The sequence below is a fragment of the Belonocnema kinseyi genome, chromosome 10, assembly GCF_010883055.1.
Source record: "Belonocnema kinseyi isolate 2016_QV_RU_SX_M_011 chromosome 10, B_treatae_v1, whole genome shotgun sequence".
NCBI classification, from domain to species: domain Eukaryota; kingdom Metazoa; phylum Arthropoda; class Insecta; order Hymenoptera; family Cynipidae; genus Belonocnema; species Belonocnema kinseyi.
Genome location: NC_046666.1, coordinates 76,867,152 through 76,870,665, shown reverse-complemented (window position 1 = coordinate 76,870,665; position 3,514 = coordinate 76,867,152). Strand labels below are relative to the sequence as shown.

Genomic DNA, 3,514 nt, shown 5'->3' with positions numbered 1-3,514 from the left:
CAGCATGAGGAAATTTAAATGGAGTTAGATTCAAGGAAATTCAGTCAGCGTATACAACAAAATCTTTTAGTTAAGCCTAGAAACTTTGTTTAAATTTACCTAATAAATTTTGATCTTCAGATATGAAAAATATTAATTTATTTTTAAAAATTAGAATTTTGTAATCACGGAGTCATCTTCTCTTTATTTGTTTAATTATTATATAATGCACTTCCCTATCTAAACTTAAACCATAAAAAGACACCTTTTATGATTTAGGGACAGACTAATGATCAAAATTCTGTTAAAAAGATCGTCAAAGTAAAAATAAGTTAAGAACGTTTTGCGGATGAAAACTAGTTTAAAATAAAGAAGAAAAACAAGGTCGCTATTCGCTAGAAAACGCTACACTTAATTAAAACATGAATATCCTCTATACAATATAAATCACAGCAGGTTCTGGAGATCATTTTCAGAATAATGTTATGCCCTAAAAATAGAGGCCTATGCACTTTTTACCTATCTCTCTTAACCTAAAGCAACATTCCAAGCAACCGTGTTAAAAAATGGTTTCTATTTGAATTGAACTTCTCTCTGCTTCCTACCAGTGTACGAAGGTTCTCCAACACATTTTTTATTGTCTGTAATCTTGTACCCATATTCCGGCGCGAGACTCGAACTCGACACGTGACCCCGAAGCGTATCGAATCGAGGATCTTCGCAGAAATTCGGTGAGCTTCGCACTCTTCACTCGGTTCCCGGGCTCAGTGTCGAGCAGTGTTGAGCATGCTGCCTGGACCGCAGGTGTTTCGAGTACCAGGTCTGTGCTTTTTGGAACATCGACTGAGTTTTTTAGATTCACTTGTCGCTCTTTCTCTATCCATTCCTATTTTTCTGGATTCTTTCATTCTCATTTTTTTTCTCCCTTTGTTTTAATTCTTGTTTATTTATTTATTATCATTTATTTACTTCCATTTAACTTTCTGACAGTCTTTCTCCACCAACTGTTTTTTCCCTTATTTGATTATCTTCATTTTTCTTTCTTTGTGAGATCACACTCTATCAATCTGATGTTTTTATTATCTCCCCTACTTTCTATAACTCTCCCCTTTTCTTGTGTTGATGACTCTTTCTTCATTTATCATTTTCTCTTTTTATATAACTATCTCTATTTTTTATATTTATTTGTACCCATTTATCAATTCTTATCGCCTTTTTATTTGTCAATTCGATTCATTTATCTATTAACTCCCTTTTCTCTTTTATTTATTTACCTCATTCTCTTTACCCTCTATTTGATTTTTATATTTGAGTATATTTGAACTGTTTGCCTTTATTTCAGTTTTTTTATTCTCCCTTCTCATTGTATAAATCTGTTTCTCTATCCATCATTCTCTCTTTATCAAACCATCTCTCTATATTCCTCTTTCTCTATCCATCCCTCTTCTTCCATTTCCCTTCCTCCAAAATCATCCTCTTTCTCGTTTTTCCACCCACTGTCACATTTTCTTCTCTCTCTCGCTCTGTCAATTCCTTCCCTCTTAACCCTCGAACTGCGCGACTCTCACTCTCAGTCGCTCACTCACGGTCAACGCGAATGGACGATAACAGTCGACGTTGACCAAAAAGCACAGTGAAAAAAGTGTCATGCACAACTGGATCAAAACCAGAAGCTGAACCTGAGAAATTTCAAAATGATGAGAAGAGCCCACCCGAATCCAGGAACTCGATTCCACCATTCGCGAAATTAGTTCCTGCTATTTGGGACTCTTCATGCAGAAAAAGGGAAATTTCTCCAGATGTTACCCTCGAGGGTATATCTCTTCCAATTCATGAGGAGTCGACAATTATAGAAGACACTTATTTTCCCTCCCTCGAGGGTGAGAAACATTCCACTTAATTGAAATCCACAATGAGGGATAGGTAGACTGTTTCAGTGATGTGTCCCGCGGTTTTTCATGTTCGGTAGTGACTGCGCGAGGCTGCGGTGGTGAAACTAAAAGCAAAGAGTGGATAGGGGTGAAAAAGGGGTGAAACGTGGCAGAAGAAAACGTGGATGGAAGAAGGAGAGAAGAAGAGGGAAAGAGGCGGTAATGATCGTGACGACGGTCGTGCGGACAAATGAACACCTCGGCACAGCGTTTGGGATATTCCAAGTAAGTCGAGCAAATAGAGGATCCAGCTGTTCGTAGTGTTGTATTAGGAATTAGCATATCACACTAGAATGGCGCGGAGTTGGGGGAGTAATGAAGGGGTTCTGTTCTCGCGTGCTTCTGTTGATTGGCAGAAAGAGAGAGACAGAGAGAAAGAGAGACATCAATTCTGGGATTAATTTGACATTTCTAGACTGTATTGGAAAAGATAATATTTTCAAAATTAGAAAGTGTTATCAAGAAAAAACATTCAATTGTGAGATTACAATAAAATAAGAGCGAGTATTTTTTCACATAGAATAATTTTTTCGAAATTTAGTTAACAGTGGAATAATGGGATGGTTTTAGGATTATAATTAGAATTCAAACTAGGGAATCAAAATGAAACGTTTCTAAATTAATTAATAAGAAATCAGAATATTTTGAATTTATACGAATGAAATAGAAATGTCTTTAATGTAATTTTAACGTTGCATAATTTTAAGCTAGAAGAATTATTTAGCGATATTAAAAGGTTGTTTAAAAATGGTAAATAAAAAGTTGGTGCACTGAAAAGTAAACAGCCTTATGCTTTTAAAATGAACTCGAATTAAAGCGTTTTAATTTCAAAACATAACTTGTGGAAATTAACCTTTTTGATTTCCGAAATGAAACAGTTTTAACCGAAACTCAGTGAAAATAGAACAATTTAAAACTGTAATGTTTGAATACCGATTAAATAAAAAAAAAGATCTGCTATATAAGTTACAGCAATTAATCTTACAATTGCAAACGTTATATATATATTTTTCTCGTCGTCAATTGTGTATTAAATTTCCATTAGCGTGATCACTGAAACATTAAAACAGAATTCTTATAGCTTTTTAGTTGTCAATTTCTAAGATTTGTAATTTATCTATTTAAAATATTTTATTATAACCACTTGTAGTTCTTTTTATAATTGTTATCTCAAATAAAAGGCCGTTGACATTTAATGATCCCTAAAATTTAATACTACCAATTTTATAGGAGAAATTTTATGACAAGGCTTTTAATGGGATATTGTTACGATTTTAGAGAATCGAGGAACGTACGACGTAAATCATTATATGCGGGAGTAGCTTTTGTAACTCAATTTGAATCAATGTATTACTAGATGGATAAATCTGTGAGAGAGCTGAAATATTTTTAAAAATAAGTTAAATTAGGTGTAATAAAATTGATTAGAAGAAATTAAATCAAGAAAAATCCAGGAAAACAATAAGTAATACGAAGAACGGAATTACATTCTTTTACATTTGAAAAACGCTTTCCGACTAACCCTCTACCGCCCACAGTGACATATATGTAACGTTTGGAAGACTTGAGTTTTTTTAAATATGACTTTGAGACGAACAGCAGTT

The 3,514-nt window shown here is 33.9% G+C and overlaps 1 protein-coding gene across 2 annotated transcripts in view; it reads left to right on the top strand.

The window, feature by feature from the left end:
- Positions 1 to 765: 765 nt before the first annotated feature.
- LOC117182306 (ly6/PLAUR domain-containing protein 6B-like) overlaps positions 766 to 3,514 on the top strand; it is a 224,124-nt gene continuing 221,375 nt past the window's right edge. Inside the window, exons 1-2 of one of the 2 annotated variants that reach the window (XM_033375453.1) lie at positions 766 to 799; positions 1,614 to 2,135. The gene's annotated coding sequence lies outside the window, so the exon portion shown is untranslated. Of the gene's footprint in view, positions 800 to 1,608; positions 2,136 to 3,514 lie in introns of both variants that reach the window. The other variant, XM_033375452.1, reaches the window with a different exon arrangement.